The sequence below is a fragment of the Sinohyriopsis cumingii genome, chromosome 1, assembly GCF_028554795.1.
Source record: "Sinohyriopsis cumingii isolate HCF-2022 chromosome 1, ASM2855479v2, whole genome shotgun sequence".
Lineage (NCBI taxonomy): Eukaryota > Metazoa > Mollusca > Bivalvia > Unionida > Unionidae > Sinohyriopsis > Sinohyriopsis cumingii.
The window spans coordinates 139,367,586-139,387,175 of NC_142961.1; positions in this window are offsets into that span (position 1 = coordinate 139,367,586).

Genomic DNA, 19,590 nt, shown 5'->3' on the forward strand with positions numbered 1-19,590 from the left:
CACACAGTGTGAACATGACGTCCCTTCAGTCGCATCTTCCCGTCAATTTGATTCGTGCCTTGTATGGCATCAGCCGAGAAAAAGATCCACAAACACGAGCCCGTGTCTTAGAAGCTAGTCTCAAAGAAGTCTTACGATGGTTCACGGTGACGGCACGTCAATTACTCCAAGGAATCATTCAGATTCCTCATCAAACCCAACGCTTTTTCGATCGAAACAAAGTCGCTTTGGTCCAACTGGCCGATCCCCGCATCGACACTCAAACCAAAAAACAAATCATTTTGAAACCTGGAGGGAGCGGTACTCTAGGAGGGGTCATCATTCGCTCACTCTTAAGATGGGATCCTAATGCCCCCAAAGTTATCCCCAAGACAAAAGTCCAACGAAGCCCCAAGAAGAAAAAGAAAAAGACCAGGTCCCCAAGAAGAATAACTTCTCCAGTGGCAGGACCCTCCTCTTACCAGACACCACCACCATCACCCCGGAAAAAGAAAAGAAGCCCCCAGAAAAAGAAACAGAGAAAAAGTCCCCAGAAAAAGAAAAGTCCACAGAAGAAGAAGAAAACTAGTCGCAAGAGAGGCACTTCGGCCAGGACGCAACCTTACACTCGCAAGCCACGACCTGCCACAGCGTCTCCGGCAGCCTCACGTTTGTCCACTTCTCCGTTGATGTCACCAGGAACTGAAGAGTACTTGGAGACGTTGATCACACCAAGAACTTCTCCGTTGATGACCCCCAAAAGAACTTCCCCAGTGGCAGGGCCTTCCAATTTAGCGGCAGTGGCTGCTGCTCACAAAGTACCTTCTCCCAAAATCAAAGTCCATGAAAGATCGGGCATGTTACAAAGTTTACTGGATTTGTCCAAGCAAGAACTGGCTCGATTTAGTCCGTTACGTACCCCTGCACGACGTGTCATGCCTGTCCTCAAACTGATAAAACGTAAAGACAATCAGTGGCGACGAGTTCCAGTATAAAAAGAGCCTGTGACCAAGTCGGGGGTATCAGTGAACTTGTAAAAGATGTCACCTCCAAGAAGCCACAAAAGAAAGAGACAAAGGCAGACGCGTCATCCGACAAAGCGCTTAGCCAAGCATCGACGTTACCCTAAAAAAAGACACAGTCGTTCCAAGAAAAAAAGGCGTCAACAAAGGGGAGGATTCCTTGGCGATTTTCGGAAAAACATTGTCACCTTTATGACAAAGCGATAGTCCCAGAAAAAAAGATAAAAGGGTGTGCGTTAAGTCATCGACGTTAGTGTCTGTTCGGTGAATGTCCCGGAACCCACAAGCAAAAATGTCACCCTCCAGAAAACCCCAAGGAAAAAAAAGGAAAGGACTGCCACCACGTTTAGCCAAACATGGGGACCTGTTATCTGTCCTGTCCAAAGCTTCTCCACCCCTACGAAAAAAACTCATTCAAACGGCCTCCAAAGAGGTTATCGATACCGTGTGCGAATGTTGTTTGAACGTTTTGAAAGGCACGATCCCTTTGTCCAAACACCAGAAACAATGCTTAGGCAAACATCGTCACGTTCTTCGGAAAATGGTTCAAAAGAAAATTCCCATTCGTCAAAAAAAGAAGATGTTGGTCCAACGTGGAGGCATTTTACCTCTCTTGTTAGGCCCCATACTAAAAGGAGTCTTGGGAACCATGTTGGGAGGACTGATGGGAGCAAGATAAAAAGGCCTTCGGAAGTCCCAAGATCTCAGAATTCATCCCTGACAACCCCATGGAAGGACGAAAACTAGCTTTAGTGCCTTACAAACGATGGATGGAATACCATCGGTGGCAAGAACAACGCACCCCGCATTTACCTCCCAATCCCAATTTGAGCGAAATGTCCCAGTTACAACACGAATTGCAGTCCTTGATGGATCGCCAAGATTTGTCCGAAACAGAAAAATCGCAAAAGTACGGTCAACTCTTGCAACGATTGCAACTCTTTCACCAGAAAGCTTTAGACGAAACAGCTCTACCCACTCTGAAAGATTTTAAGACCTTGATGAAAAGTCCAGCACCATCACCAGTACCAGTACCAGTACCAGTACCAGTGGTCAAGACAGAAAAAGGAAAAGAAGAAGAAGAGGAAGGGTTTCTAACTCCACCAGAAAAAGTACGCAAGTTAACAACACCACCTACCTCCAGAATTGGATGGATTAAAAAGATGATGGCCACCCCTTCTTCCTCACAAGAGAAAAAGAAAGTGAAGACAGAAGTGAAACAAGAACAGATATCCCCTGCACAGACATCCTCCTCCTCTTCGACACCTATTGCTGGTCGCACACGCAAAGCCTTGCAATCCAAGAAAATACCCCAAGAGAAAAAGAGTAGCCTCTTCCAAGAGTGGGTGCCTTATTAACACATCAACCAACACAAAAAATGGAAAAAGTCTTAGCCAGCATTTACTACGATCCCTCCCATCCTGCAGGTTACGCAGGAGTTCAAAAATTGTATCGTGCTGCCAAAACTCGACTGAAAAGTCTCCGTTTACCTCAAGTGCAACGATGGTTACAAGAACAAGCTACCTACACTTTACACAAACCCATTCGACGCAAGTTTGCCAGAAGTCGCACCCGAGTGGAAGGCATCGATCATCAATGGCAAGCCGATTTAGCCGATGTCTCTCATTTGGCCAGCTACAATCGCGGCTACAAATATTTGTTTTGTGTCATCGACGTCTTTTCCAAATTTGCCTGGGTCGTGCCCTTGACTTCCAAATCGAGCAGCGAGTTAGTGCGAGCCCTGCAACGGGTGTTGAAACAAAGCGGTCGTCGCCCTCTTCGATGGCAAACGGACAAAGGCACCGAATTTCTGAACCAAGCTTTCCAAAAAGAATTAAAGAAACGTGACATTCATTTTTTTACCACCGAGAATCCCGAAACCAAAGCCAGTATCGTGGAACGTTTTCAACGTACTTTGAAAGAACGCATGTGGAAATATTTTACGCATCACCACACTCTGAAGTACATCGACATCTTACCGCACCTGGTGCAAGCGTACAACCAATCTTACCATCGAAGCATCGGACGTGCCCCGCAAGACGTGACTCCCGACAACGAAGTGCTGGTGTTCGAGCGCCTGTTCGGTACGTCCCCGACGAGGGCTGTCCCCAAGAAAAGTGGAGAGTTGACCGTGGGAGATTGGGTGCGCATTGGCAAAACCAAACGCACTTTCGACAAAGGTTACTTACCTAACTGGACGACCGAACTGTTTCCCGTCACTGGACGAGTACATGGCCGTCATCCTGCCGTCTATAAATTGGAAGACATGAACGGAGAAGTACTCAAAGGAACGTTTTATTTGCCCGAGTTACAACGTGTCACCAAAAAAGAAGACGACGTGTACGACATCGAAAGCATTCTCGAACGCAGAACCCGTAAAGTGGGCAAACGACGTGTCAAAGAAGTCAAAGTACGTTGGAAAGGATATCCACCCAGTTTCGATTCTTGGATCGACGCTTCGCAAGTCATCGACTATAAAAAGAAGAAGTGACCATCATGCCCTTTCACACAGCAGCAGACGCAGCTACGTCGACCAGTCCTTCTTCCCCTAGTTCTTCTGTGCAAGATTTACAAAAACAACCCTTGTGGGTGTGGTGTGGAGAACGTGTGCCTAAAACGCAAATCGTCTTTTTCTGCCAAATCTTCGTGGTGTATTGTGTCATCGGGGCAGCCATCGCCAATTTGAGTTTGCAACAAGGAGACAAACAATTGTGGACCATTTTATTGAGCAGTTGCATCGGTTACCTGCTTCCCAATCCCTCCCTGAAATTCTCCTCGAACGGGAACGTTGTGTCCAGTGCCAGTGCCAGTCACCACTCCAACAACCACAACCAGAACCCCATTTTGGGCGGAGACACACCTCTGACATCCACTAATATTCCCTCGGACAGCCACAGAACTCTGGAATTATGAGTCACCAAAACCAATTTTACTTAACCTTACCCAGTGACAGTTCCATGGAGGTGTTTCCCCACAACACGTTGTGCTGTTACACGGCCAAATTACCTCAGGCCATCCCCTTAGATCACGAAGCCCATTGGGAAGTGGCTTTAGTGGAAATCATTCACCCGACCCAAGTCCTCAATGTCATTCCCAATCAAAATTTTTTTAATGTGGAAGTTCATGACGAGTCATTGCAACAGGAGTTGAATAAGAAAGTCACGTATGACAATAAAATCTATAATGAGAAAACTCAAAAATGGACCTACCACTTTTTAATTCCCCCAGGTTATTATTTCAGTGGTCAACATTTGGTCAACGTCATAGCTGCCAAGTTTAATGGCGTGTTTGGGAAAGCTTTGGAGAATGTCAACAAAAGTGTCACCATGGAGTACCACAAAGTAGCTCGTCGCTTCTCGATGAAATTTGAGCGGAGTAAAATCATGTCCATTTTATTTTGTCCTGAATTGTTTGACATGTTGGGCGGAGACATGAACCTGAGAATGACCATACTCAAGAACAATGAATTACCCATCGTTTACGACAACGAGTCTTTTAGCAAGTTATTTCGTACCCCAGTAGAACTGAACCAAGGACTGAATTTGATGTTTGTGTACTCCGATGTGGTGGAGTAGAACGTGGTGGGACACACCTCCGTACCGTTACTGCGTGTCATTCCTTTCAAAGTGGATTCTGCCGCGAACGCTGACGAGGAAGGTGGAAACACTTACCACGTCCACCGCGAATTTGTCCATCCTCATTATTTGCCGGTCAGCAAGTCGTATTTGGACACGGTCAACATTACTATAAAAGGAGATTTGGGACAAAATATTCCATTCACCAAAGGAAAAGTCACGGTGAAACTCCATTTTCGAAAACGGTTCTCTCACGATTCGTAAGCAAGTCATGTATCCAGTGTACCAAGGGGTTGCACGACAGCGAGGACACGGTTTAGGAGATATGTTAAAATCGGCCTTTCGTTCGGTGGCCCCGGTGTTGAAACCGATGGTGACACGCGGATTGCACGCCTTGAAAGATGCGGCACTGACGCAAGGCAAAGAATTTCTCCAAAATGTCATCATCGACAAACAAAACCCTAAAGAAGCCTTCATGAGGGCAGGCAAAAATGTCCTGCTGCAAACGGGTAAAGACATTTTAGGCCGACGAGACACACCTATAAATGCCCTGCACGCTACCGAGTCAGGCATTCAGCAAGGACAAGGCAGAAAGAGACGACGAAGAAAACACCCTTTCACCAGACTTCAAGCTAGAAAAGCCAAGAAAAGAAGAACCGTTCGAGACTTAGACGTTTTCGATTATTGAGACACAGAAAAAATGATGCACCGAGAGTCATGTGCTTGTTCCAAGACGGAACTGGATATGTTTGCCATGCCCCCCACCATGATGACGATGCAAGAATCCCAGTGGGTGGAATTTCATCCCGTCTCCTCTTTGACGGATTCCGCTCCCATCGAGTTCGAAATCAAAGGACAACCCGAAGATTACATCGATCTGAATAGCAGTTACCTGTATTTGAAAGTCAAAGTGATCAAAACTGACAACACCAATCCTGGAGCCAATGATAGGGTAGCGCCCGTCAACAATTTCATGCATTCCTTGTTCAGCGAAGTGGACTTGTACTTGAATAACAAACTGGTCAGCAGCAGCATGGATACTTACCCATATCGTGCCTACTTGGAAAATCTCTTGACGTACGGAAAAGAAGCCAAGAATACTCATCTGGATGCTTGCGTGGTATGGAAACCTGACACGGCAGGTGCAGGCACGTTTAGCGACACAGCCCTGACAGAAGATGACAATCCTCACAATGTGGGGTTTAACACACGTAGAACTAAAATTTTGCAAGGACGTAGTTTAGAACTGATGGATCGTTTGCATTTGGACATGTGGTTACAAGAAAAGTATTTACTGAACGGAGTTGATATTCGCCTGAGACTGAATCGTAGCACTGCCGCTTTCCATTTGATGGCTCATGCCAACGAATACAAAACTGTTATCCAAGAAGCCAGACTTTACGTACGACGTGTGGAAGTGTTACCTAAAGTGGGAAACGACATCAGTCAGACGTTGAGCAGAACGACCGCCAAGTATCCCATACGACGTGTGGAAGTGAAAACGTTCACCATTCCTGTTGGACAGCGATCCATGATCGAAGATCATCTGTTCCAAGGACAGTTACCCAAGCGTTTGATCGTTGGTATCGTCAGGAATTCAGCTTTCAATGGACTTCATAACGAAAATCCTTTTGAGTTTCGACACTCTAGCGTGTCCAAAATCGAAGTCAGTCGTGACGGCAAGACCTTGTGTACACGACCCTTTGAGCCTAACTTTGCCCAGAACAATTACTTGAGATCGTACTTGTCCCTGTACGAAGCCACCGGACAGTTAGGAACCAATACCAGTCACGGTATTACGTACGAAGATTATGCAGGAGGCTACGCTTTGTGGGCTTTCGATTTCACTCCAGACCAAGGCAGCGACGAGGGACATTTCCACCCTATAAAATCTGGCCAGATTCGTGTGGAAATTCAGTTTGCAAATCGAGACCCTGCTGATCCAACGTTGAACGTGATCCTGTATGCAGAATTTGACAATACAATAGAAATCAACAGTTTGAGAGAAGTCATTCTAGATTACTAGAAAGCCATGGAAGACTGTTATCCCTCTTTACCTAGTGAAGAAACTTTGGACATGAAATGTGAGGAGACCGTGGAAGGAGAATCCCAAGACAAAGACGAAGAAATTGTCATGATGAAGTCGAGATGGCCAGAACAAGAAGCTCATTTAGTCTCCTGTTTTGCCAAACACTTGGTCGACAAAATGACGGAATTGATCAAGAAAAATTGTTATGGATGTCAGAACGATCATCCCAGTCAAATTCAACACGATAAATGCCTGATGTTGAGTCAAGAAGAAAAATTGGACGAGTATCTGGACGAAGCTTGGAGTCTCATCTCAAACAAAGACGTGTTGCACCAGTGGTATAAAGACTTGCGTGAACATTCTTGTCCACCATTAACCACTCAAGAGATCCATCGTATCGAAGCTCTCCTGAATCAGAGTGAGGAAACAGAACGAATAACCGTTTATTCGTCAGACATTTTCAAGCAAAAAGTCAGGATCGAATTGACGACTTATTATTACCTGTGAAGAAGAAAAAAAAAAAACACAAATCAATGGATACCTGGGAACTTTATTACCTTTTGAACCATAGTTCGTATACGGCTTCTTGGAATCCTGTCGTCTGTGCTAAAGATGAACTCCCTCATCGCAAACCTAAAGACCATCAAGCTTACGTGATCAACACGGACGAAAGTCATCTCCCAGGAACCCACTGGGTAGCCGTCTACTTTCCTCAAGAAGGATGTGTGGAATATTTCGATTCGTACGGATTGCCCCCTTTGGAAGACGATATCATCGACTTTATGAGAAGAAATGCTCAAACCACCCGATTCAATAACGTGAAATTACAAGGCACAGATTCCTTGGTGTGTGGACAGTACTGTGTGTATTTTCTGCATCATCGCAGCCTGGGCTATTCCTTAGAACATTTAGTGACTCATTTTGATCCTCGTTCTTCTGCTAGAAACGATGTGAAAGTAGATCGATGGTTTTGTGACCATTATGCTTATCTTTTGTCTCAAGCTAGGAAACGTAGTGTCCATCAATGGCCTAATGATTTCCAACAGTGGAAATCACAATTTCATTCACAACGTTGTCAGCCCTGTTTAAAGTAGATTGTCCATTGAGAAAAAAGTTTGTGATTTGAAAAAATTATTTGATGTTATAGTGTTGGATTATTGTTAAAAATGTTAGAGTTGTTGTTTAGTGTTAAGTGATTTTTGAATAAAAAAATGTTGTGTTTTGAAAAAATGCCTTTGTCTTTTGTTTAGCTATAAGAATGTTGAATTGATGCTCTTTCATTTCTTACTATCCCTCTCATGAACGTTGCAGCTCGAAAACCGTGTGGGGGATGTTTTCCTTCACGTCCGCGCTTTCACTTTAAGAACCGGGTTGTTCCCAGTCTAGCCATCCATTGTCGACTCATCCTCCTAAGAAGATGTGCTCCAAACTAGCTAAGCTCAACGAAGCCTACGTGAATTTGCATAGGGTCAGACACAGTCTGATACCGAAGCCAGAAGAAATAGAGAATGTGAGAATGTTAAAAATCACTGAAGACCTGATAGAAGAGCTCTTCAGAGAAGAAATGAACAAGGAGAAAGAAGAATGGACAGAGAAGTACAGACTTCAGAGACAGCAGCAACAGCAGCAACAGCAGCAGCAACAACAGCAACAGCAGCAGCAGCAACCTGAAGCTGACAGAGGCTTTGTCGATTGTCGTATCGACACCAAAGAGTTCTTCTTCTCTTTCCGAAGAAGCAGACCTATTGCCAGAAAGTCTATCCTCAGAGGACATCGCATTCTTAGAAACTAAAAAAGAATGCCATAGCAAAACAAAAAACAGCCCTTTTCAGGGCTACCCAATACTCTAGAAAAGAAATAACTATTAATTTGCCAATGTGTGTAGGTAGAGTAGTGTGAAAATAAACACTAACTATTTCTTAAAGAATGTGAGGGTATGAGTTTGTGTGTTTGTGTTTGTAAGTGATAAAATAGGTTGGTGTGGATAGTAGATTAAAATGATGTTAGTTTTTTTGGCTGTTAGAGGTATATATTTTGGGTTAGATTGGATTGCTTTGCGTATGTGGATAGTCTATTGAAGTGATTTATAAAAATTTTAAAATATTGATGGGTAGCATAAAAAAGTGAGTGAGTATTTCTTTTAGGTCCGCGCGTTGTTGTTTTATTTTTTGTTCATGATCTAGGTAAGATCAATTTTATGTTATTAGGGGATGTTTTCCATCACGTCCGCGCTTTCAGTATAAATTGAAACTCGTTCGGCAGTCCAGCTACCCATGTTGATTGATCAACAGTAAAAATGAGCAGAAGACTGACTAAATTGATGGAACTTCAGATGCATCTGGAGTATGCCAGATACCTACTGAACGAGCTGACTGCGGAGGCCCTTGTGGAAGAAGTGAGAATAGAACAGGAGGAGAAGGAGAGAAAAATGAAAGAAGAGAATGAAAGAAAGAGAGCTGAACCACAATCACAACAAAGACAAAGACAAAGAAGACAGAGGGAAGAAGAAGTGTTCACTATTCCGCAAACGGAGGAGTGGGATAGTGAAGCCACTCACCCACCGTCTGCTCTTCAAACAAGTCATGTGAATTGGACTAATGATTGGAGTAGACGTTGTGTCTGTGGTGCCAGACCCGGAAGGTGCCACCATTAACCAGGGGTCTCTGAAGTTTAAAAAAAAAACAGCCCTTTTCAGGGCTACCCAATACTCAAGAAAAGAAATAACCATCAATTTGCCAATGTGTAGGTAGAGTAGTGTGAATATAAACACTAACTCTTTATTAATAGTGGAAGTGTATGTGTTTGTGTGTTTGTAAGAGCTCAGGTATGTTTGTGTGAATAGTAGATTATGGGTTTCTTAGCGTATGTGAAGAGTAAAGTTAGGGTTTTATTATATGAAATGAGAAAGTAGGGGGATGTTTTCCTTCACGTACGCGCTTTGTTAGGTCATGATCTAGGTAATATCAATTTTATGTTTTTAGGGGGATGTTTTCCTTCACGTTCGCGCTTTAAGTATAAAACTAACAGTGTTTGCCATTGGAGCCCATTCTACGGAATAAGCAAACAAGAAGATGCCAGCAGCTTCAGCTTTGTACAATAACCTTATGGGAAGTTGGTATTGGATAGTGGATGGATTGAATGTAGCAGAAAGGCTTGAACAGGAATGGAGGCATGCAGTGACAAAAGACTTCGTCTCAAGACAAGTAACCAGCCTCCACTTAGCCATCGATATAGTAAAAGAAATGATAGAGGATGAGGAGAAGAGAATCAGAGGTTTAATTAACCCACCGTATGTGAAAGTGGGTAAGTTGAAAGAAGCAATAGTTTATGTGACAAGTGTAAGGTGCTTTTTAGAAGACATTGTGGAATGGACAGATTGGTCTTTTGTGAAGTGGGGCTTAGACAAGCTTAAGAAAGCGGAAGAAGTAATGAGGAATGTGCTGACCGAAGAGGTCAAGAAGATCAAAGAAAAGTGGTCAAAGGAAAGAAAAGAAGAAGAAAATAGAAAGAAAAAGGAAGAACTAGAGAAACTAAATGCAAACTGGATGAAAATCCAAGAGAAGTTCCGAGCCATGGGTCACCCGGACTGGTTGCCGGAAACAGAAAAGAAAAAGAAGAAAGGAATGATGGACAAAATAAGAGGATGGTGGAAGAAGTTAAGAAGTTAAAAGAAGAAGAAAAAAACCCAAAGGCCCTTTTCAGGGCCCCCATATTTCTCGAAAAGAGATAGTCTTTGAATTGCCTACCCCTTTTTTTAAAAAAATTTTTTTTAAAATTTTAAAAAAAAATCCCATGTTAAATTCCCCTTGTACGTAGAGTGACCCACGATTTTTCGCCATGTTAAATTTCCCTTGTACGTAGAGTGACCCACGATTTTTCGCCATGTTAAATTTCCATTGTACGTAGAGTGACCCAGGGGTCCCTGTAATGCTAATTCCCATTGTACGTAGGGTGACCCCATTCACTACTAGTATCTAACTTGTTTAACCAGTTGAAGGAGAGTTGGTATTGGATGATAGATCCGGAGTATGTAGTGGAAAGACTTGAAAGAGAATGGAAGTTCCCAGGTAGCTTGGACTTTGCAAACAATCTGAAAATAGCCAGGGAGAACATTGAAGGGATGCTAGAAGAAGAGGTAAAGAAGTTGAGAGGTTTCATCTCGCCTGAATATATAAGAGTCGGAACATTGAAGCAGTCTCTTGAAATTGTTATCAAAGTCGGGTGTTTTTTGGATGATATCTTCAATTTGACAGAGTGGGCTTTTGTCAAAAGGGGACGGGACCAAGTCCATAAAGCAGAAGAAATTATGAAAAGGGTCTTGGAAGAAGAAGTCAAGAACGTTAAAGACACATGGGCAAAAGATAGGAAAGAACAAGAGAACAGAAAGAAAAAAGAAGCGTTTGAGAGAATGAACAAAAACTGGATGAATGTCCAGGAGAAATGTAGAGCGATAGGTCATCCAGACTGGATTTCTGAGTCGGAACACAAAAAGAAAGGAATATTGGGAAAATTTGGGAGATGGATAAAGAAATGGAGAAAGTAGAAGAAGAAAAAGCAGAAGAACCAAATGACTTTCATGCCTAACCCTCCAAAAAAAAATATTTTTAAAATGTGGTATCAGTGTTTATAATCCACGATATATTCCCATGTTTATTTCCCCTTGACGCTAGGCAGGCCCATGATATATTCCTATGTTAATTTTCCCTTGACGCTATACAGGCCCAGGTTGTACTTCAAAGTACTTGTCGCTATATCGTCCCACGGGACCTTGTAATGGTAATTCCCATTGTCGCTATAACTCTTGTCGCCATATCGTCCCAGGGTGGTTTGTAATGCTAATTCCTATTGTCGCTATAAATCTTGCCGCCATATCGTCCCAGGGTGGTTTGTAATGCTAATTCCCATTATCGCCATATCGTCCCACTATACTACTCTGATGTCTTTCTTTAAATGTTGTTCTACATCGGAAAGAGCTCTACAGGCGTAGGTAATAATCTTTCCATTATTAGTTAATAATGTGCCTAGACCGACAGGAATTGCATGTACAAGTAATTGCGTTTCCTTATTAGGATCGAATTACGTTATTATTGCGTTATTTTATTAAATTCTGTTTGAGTTTTTCAAACGCTTTATCGTTTTTCACTCCATTCCCATGGTTGATTTTGTTTGGTTAAGGCTCGAAGAGGGTCATTGATTGTTTGATGGAACTCAGCAGGCGAAGTACAAACAAAATTACATTATATCCATTTCAAATATGGAAGATAACTATATTCATAATTTAATTACTACATGTACTGCATTACATTGCTTTTGTTGATTTTATACATACTAAGCATTTCCTTATTGACGATTCATAAACCCATGTATGCATAACTTAAAACAATATCCGTTAAAAAATAACCCGGAAATCTGATCAAAATTCAACGCTGCGATCAGTTTTCAACGACTGTGAAAATCAAAATTCAACGTTAAGAACTGACCCTGGGTCAACTTTCAACGTTAAAAGCAGACCCTGACGGTCAGAATTCAACGAGGGTCAAAATTTAACACTACACCGGATCTAACTACATAGGATCTAAAGAGGAATATATTATGGATATACTGTTGAATTAATCTCTCTCTCTCTCTCTCTCTCTCTCTCTCTCTCTCTCTCTATATATATATATATATATATATATATATATATATATATATATATATATATATATATATTGCATCTATATATATACATTCAGTATCGAGGAGTAGTGAAAATACAAGTTTTATCTTCTACAAAGTGTACAGTATGAAGCTGAAAGAATAGAGTGTTATTCACCAATAAGAATAAAAACATGACATTTGTTCATGGAAGTGCTAGACACAAAAACGAACATTCCCACCAAGAAAATTTTGTTCATCATAACAGTAGCTCGAACTTGGAAGTCAACCACGTTTTGTCCTCCCAGGCCAAGCTAGTTTTATCACTTATTTTACATGCGCAGACATGCATCAAAGATTTGATTCAGAATTCAGATGAAAGAAATAACGACCAATTCACAGGACGTTTAACACTACCTGACAACGTTGAAATACCATGTTGCCAGGTTTTGAATGTGAGCCGCTGACCTAAATGTTCTACCAGCATGACCTTGTTAAATTTTAGTTTCAAGATCCCCTAATGTACCAAACTCGTTCCTGAAATGTACCGAAATGTACTTCAGTTTGGCAAGGTCTTTGACGAGTACAACGCGTTTACCAATGCAGCTTATAGACATGTTGTTCAAATGCACAGACTGAAAATTGCACGATAGGTTACACTTTTAGTTCCATTCACAGTACAAATAAAGAGAAATGCGTTAATCCGCTGGATAAATCTTTTTCACAAACATTTGACCCGTAGGGGAGGATACTATCGGTCAATCAAATATAGCTTAATATCAGTATTCTAATGGGCCGCTAACCAATTCGATCACCAGGTGTCACTCGTTAATTAAATAAGTGGCCAGAGAAAAACATGCCCAATCAAAAAGGCAAACAGAAAATTTAACAATGTAAAACGTGCTCGAATTCATTTCTGCACTTTAAACATTTTCCATTCAATTACCGTCCCTACCTGCTTATACATCGAGTCCAACCTGTTCAGAGCCAAAGACAGATCTGCGGAAACATAATGTGCTGGCAGATTGAGGCATTTGCAATATATTAGGTGCAATCAGTAAAACAAAACAGTCCCTGATCTGCTGGTGCATTATACGACGAAAAATCAGCGTCTATCCGAACTTATATGCAATGACATACCGTATCTGACACTGGTGTACTAAGGATTAATGACGCCCGGGGCGACGATTATGGCCCAAAGAGGTTTTGGAGCCCCAAGACCTCTGGCGCTCGGGGGAACCGCCCTCCCCCCCCCCCCCCGCACCGTTAATACGCTACCCGGTATCAGAAATTATTCACAATGTACTTAAGAATCTGGCTTTATTAAGGGGAAACCAGATCAAAGAAAGATAAAAACGGTTTTAAAGAAATGTACATGCAGATGTAAATTGAACATTCACTGTTTTTCCGAGGGTCAATTCCAGTATTTTGGGAATCGCAAAAAATTTATATCGTGGAAAGGAAGGGGGAACCATTTCAGAATTATAAGAAGCGCACATCAATATTATTGTCTTTTAAACTGTACAGTTATGCTCAAGAAAAGTATGCTCAAGAAAAGACTAAAATCGCAAGTTATCCAATTATTGTACTTCTCGCAATGTTTGCTTGGAAAACTCTCAGCAGAGATATATCTACAATATAGCAAGATTATACAAAGCATAGGGGCCCACGAATTAATTTTTTACACTATAGATTAGGCAGGGGCTCATCGCTAAGGTTCGCATAGGAGTCCAAATATCCTAGCCACGCTACTGATTGTCAATGTATTAATGCATACGCATTTTAAGTAGACAAGGACAATGAGTCGGGCAAGTCTATACAAATACGTATATTTATTTATTAATGTTCATCATATCACAAGATCAGTTGAGAACACCTAACAGTACATACGGAAAACATAAAGCAATCAACAGAACTAAAAGCAGCTAACAGCGATAAGCAAGGCAACGGAACTAAAATCTATGGCACAGATAATATAACTAACGTACATCTAAAACGAGGAAGAAAATCGATCTCAAGCTAAGAGTAATCACTTTAAGTCACATCTAGAGTAAATGACACGTATAAGGAAATAAAGAAGCAAAATAAGAAAACCTAAAATAATCTAAAACACTAAATGCGAAACTACTTTGGCAGCAGCAACTGTTCCTTTTTATGTGGAGCGCTTACACAATATACTTTCAAACAAGGTCTTTAAAAGGAATTCATTATTCAGCAGAAAATATGAACTCGAGAAAATAACTTACATATTTTAATTCACGATGATATAATTTCACAACGATTAACAATATAACAAATACGAGCAAACACACACAGCACGTAATCACACAGACGTGTAGTTAAATTTTGTCTAGTATTATAGATTGCACTTTAAGATAATGTTCATTTGTAAACAAGATGTTTACATGACTAGACTTTGTCCATGATTGTGAGTTATAGAGATTTTGTTGGTGAGCTTAGAATATTCTGGAAACAAATTTGTTCACAATTTGATTGTAATTTATTTCGATATAATTGGGGTCTAATTATTTATTTAAATTATTAATTGGAATTACTAAGTGCTCATTGACTTTAGTTTAAGAAATTATTTGTGGATTAGTGTTGACCCATTCGAAAGTATTCTGGATTGTATCATCGTGGTATATCAGTACATTCAAGATTATTGGAATTCATTTGGAACATTTAATGCTTTTGGACTTGTGATAGGACATTTAGGATTATTTGTGATTTAATTCAAAAGTAAGTAAGTTTAATTAACGTCGATTGCGCCCGTTAGGGCATGTTCGACCTTTATTCTAGCACATCTGGATGTTTAATTTCTCCGGGGGGGAGGGGGGGAAGGAATTAGTGCCTCGTCCCGTTAATTCACAATATTTTAAGTGTCTTGTGAGTTTTCGTTGTTTACTGGAAATAAGTAAATATAGTGCTGCCTTTACTTAAAATTGCTGTCTTCACTGTATTTTTCTTACATATTTTAAGACCTAGAGTCGTAAATATATATAATGACAATTTTAAATATGATACCATGATATCATATATTTTATACCATTAGCCTATTGGTATATAGAGTTCTTATGTTAATATTGGCGGCTACAACTTTAATGACTCCAATATGGATCTAGGAATAATAGATTCACTGGTGCATGAGTATATCAAATATCCATGCTAATATCGGCAGCAACACCTTTGATGATTCCACTTTTGATCCAGGAGTAATAGATACACTGATACAATACCATAGCTCTTGTGTACATATCAGCTGTACTGTTTCTGTGCCTTTGATCATAAGATGATAAGCGTCCTCTTATGGAAAATAAGACAGAATGATGATACCTGCGAGTTCATTAAAGATTGCAGACCCTAGAGTACATACACGTATGTCTTGGCCCTTATCCACGGACCTAATCAATTTGAAGTTGACAGGTAGAAATGGTTTTGTTTATTTATAATAAGAAAACATTCAAGAGTAGCTTCAAATTAGGTTGCTGCCACAAGGGTAGTATTTTCTTTGGTTATAGTTCCAATTATGTTTTAAAAATGTTGTCCGACTTACAATACCCAAAATCATGGTATCCGCATGAATTTCTTTGGGAGGGGTAAGAGCCACAATCGCTTTTAGTGTGGTGGGGGTGGGCAAAGCGTTAATCGAAGGTGTTAATATATATATATGCACAAAGGGCTTTTACAACTCTGGGAGGAGGAAGCAACTTCCCCTTGCCCACCACCTCCATGCGAACGCCCATACCCAATATATTCACAAATTAACAATGGGTGTAGTGCTGTGGTAATGGCGTTACATTACCTTTTTGCGCGTTCCATTGTTATCCCGCATCTGAGTAGCACGAGTTCCCTCAATTCTTTATTTCGTTCTCTCACTTCTTTATTTAGGTACATACATAAATATTAGTGTGCCAATAATTGGTTGAATATTTAACGTTTTTCAAAGAAGAAAAAATAAAAAGAGATTATCGAATAATTAGCTAATTTTGGAAACCGGAGAAACTTTTTTCGTACACAATTTAAACTCAAATCACTCAAGGAGACGAGATTGAGGGTTGGAGAAAAGTGAAGGCAGTGTTCTGCACAATTATTCAAATTTCAAATGCGATGGTACTTTGTACTCAAGAGATCGTGCAAAGTCTGGGTTACGATGTGGCGTCTGTTACAACATGGTAAAAAAAAATGCGCTCTTTTCATTGATGTTAGAATTAACTTAGGGTCTGGTATTTCGTTTGAGCCAATTTGTTCCATTTCCGATGCAAGGAAGAGCCTAAATCGAATACCCTAGAAGGTATAATGTGAGCAGTATATTGTGGCACTAATGAGTCGGGAGGGAGGGGAGGCGCCCTAGGGGAAAGAGAGGATAGGGTCAAAGGGGAATTTAACATTAAGCCTCCATGTTGAGATGTATAGGAACAAGATATATTGTGTCATAGGGTATAGGTTTCACATAACGAGTCTGTCTAGTTAGAAATGATAACTATAAGATGTTGTGCTTGTTGGCGGGAATAGATAGTCTAACAAGTTTTTACCCCCAAAATTTGGTTCTTAAATTTGTTACAAATTTGCCAGCCGCACAAAATACCTTAACTTGGTATACGTTGTTGCGTGCGCCAAAATTACATTACTTGTATTGAATGCACCCATTAAAAAGAAGAAAAAATGTCTATGCATTGTGCCATAGAGAAAGGTGTACGCCCCACTCCGCCCAGACAACCCAACCCCTACATATTACGCTCCTTAATGCCAACCGGTTGTATTTTAGCCAAAAATAATCTACTATCGTTGCTACTTAACAGCAGTAAGTTTGCTAATTCATTCATATTTGTACAATATGTCAGGAGCTAGCATCTTTTTTTTTAAAACGGACTCTCACAGAACAAAATAAACACGTCTATGGCGCCACCTGAAAGAAATTTAGCCAAAATGACAGCATAAACTGTAGCATATAATTCTAGCCATTTAAATCGCGTATTTGTATCGATAAAGCAGTGCTTCAAAACATGCGGTCAAATATTGTTCAAACAGACGGACCTGGAATCAAGCCAATATTTCGTGTACTGTAACATTCTCTCTGTGATGGTTTTGGAAAACGGTGAACAGGTCAAGCTAAAACGGATTCTAACATTTATCGGTTCGGATTTTGAACTAGAGTAAAGTAGCCTTCTATTTCACGTAATCATTTTGACTATTAAATTTGTCAGAGGGTATCTTAAAACGGATATAGTTTATGAGTTAAATTTCAATATTTATATCACGCGCGTGTGAGTGCCACATAGCAACATTGCTAGATTTGACCTCAGTATGCGTCCCTATATGTACATATTGGAAACTCCATATTAATTGTTTCCACAGGTTTATAGATACATAAGTAGTTATGACGAAAAAGTGTTTATAATGTCAAGGAAAAAGGTAATGGTAACATTGTAATTGTTATAGCCGTTTCCATTTTAAAAAAGATATGGGCAATTACGGAAAAGGTAATGTTAAGATTTTTAGATACTATCCAACACTTCCTTTTTTGAGTATTATTTAGCGTCCGACTTTGATTACAATCCAAACACACGCCTTACAATCCAGCATCCGTCTTTTTATAATCCAGGACGCCAACATATACAATTAAACACCCACCATTTTATTACAATCAAAATACCACCACCCCTTACAGTTCAGCACCCGCTTTTTGATTACAATCCAACATACCACATACACAATCATGCACCCGCTTTTTGAATACTATCCAGTGATTTACAAAGATTTACGCAAATTTAACACGAAAAAAAGTGTTTACTGAATTAAACATGAGAAGAAAAAAATTGAATCGAAAGTATTTAGCTTTAAAGAGTCAAACATGTATGAATATCTACGAGAAATAAACATGGGAAAATAAACATGGGAATACTTAACCAATTACTTAGTTGTCTACTAACTAAAATCACCACATACACACTATCCGAAACGCCTTGGGTAGTGTCTAAAAAAAGGAACACCTACTATCATATGAAAGAGGTAAAATGTTAAAGAAGGAAACATCACACAAACAAATTATCGAATATTCCACCTATACTATCTAACACCTGCTATCAAAAGAAAAGGTTACAACGTACAAGAAGCGATACAATCACACAAAAATACTATCCAATACACCATATGTACTATCCAACACCACCATACTATTAAATACATCTTATATAGTCTACCTACACCTACAATTAGATAAAAGAGATATCATGTAAAAAAGAATTAAATCACTCAAACATTCCATCCTAAACATCACTATTTTATCCAATACACAATACACATTATTCAAAACGTCTTGTATAGTGTCGACAATCTCCAAACCTACCATCAGACGAAAAAATGTATGATGTAAAAGAAGGAGTTCAGATCTCACAAAGGTGCTATCTAATACATCAAATATACTAACAATAAACCCTACTTGTAAATTACTATCCAACACACACACTATTATCAAACACACAGTTTTTAAATAATATCAAATACCCCATTTTATATACTATCCGACACCCTTTGATCTAAGGATTTGTTATTTATCATCGATGCATAATACGTTTCTGAGCTAAAGACAACAGATAACCATAATGTTCACAAACCATCTTTCTAGTCAATCATCGTTTCTAGACTACCCACGATCAAAACAAGCGAATAAATGTTCCAGTGATATTTAGAACTACGTTGAGGAAGAAAATATGTATAATATTGTCCACATACCGTAGAATTCTCCTTGCAATATCATATTATTGATTTTAGTAGATACAAATATTTTTCCTCAAAGTCAGTGATATCTTCCAGAGTAGGTAATCCATAGGAATCAGCATAGTCCACACTGTGATCGGAGGGAAAGTAGACGGCTACTCAGTGGGATCATAGTCGATGACTGTCGTTTGTGTTGATGACATAGACTTAAATATCTTTAGGTTTGCGGTGGGGAAATTCTCCGTTATCACCTTTTTAAGAAGCGGTGTACAAACTGTGGGTCACAAGGTAATGAAGTTCTCAGTTATCCAATTTTCATTTTTCACAGGTAATGATAAGTCATCAATTCACACCTGACTTTCACCATGACAATTTCTGTCTAGTAAGTCGACGAGCCAAGGCTCCTCTATATGCTCTATTGCAAGAGAGCTTAGATGCGTTTGATACCCAGAGAAGTCAGTGGAAGTAAGGAATAGCCACGCAAAGTTTTTATACCACATTTTCAAAATCTTCTCTTCGGAGATGAGACACAGGACTCTTTCTGCTACTCTTCCAACTTTTATTCTTGAATTATCGTTATAAATTTGTAGTGTTCTTTCTCACAAGGATGATCTATTTGACATCCATAACT